This window comes from Oryzias melastigma, unplaced genomic scaffold, assembly GCF_002922805.2.
Source record: "Oryzias melastigma strain HK-1 unplaced genomic scaffold, ASM292280v2 sc03750, whole genome shotgun sequence".
NCBI lineage: Eukaryota > Metazoa > Chordata > Actinopteri > Beloniformes > Adrianichthyidae > Oryzias > Oryzias melastigma.
The window spans coordinates 1-396 of NW_023420318.1; positions in this window are offsets into that span (position 1 = coordinate 1).

Sequence of the window (396 nt, forward strand, 5' to 3'; positions counted from 1 at the left end):
GACAAAAAATATCTTACAGAGAATAAAGATAAAAAAAAATAAGATTGTTTCCGATTTAAAAAAACATATTAAAACTGATATTTAAGCAAAATTTGGCAGAAATCTGGTAAGAAACTGAAAATACTCCTTTGTGTTCAAGAGAAATATACTATGAATCAAGATTTAATCAAAAAACGAAATAGGATTATCTTAATCTTTTTGCCTTGAAGCATAATCTTAGTCTGGATTGAGTTATGATTGTTAAATATGACATTTCTATGAAAAAGACTGTAATGTTGCCTTTAAAAAAATCAGAAACATCATCTCCAAATATACAACTTTGGTCCATTGAATATTTATTTTCAGTAACATTTTTTAGACTACATGTTTAAACTTAAAAAAATAAAAAAATAGATT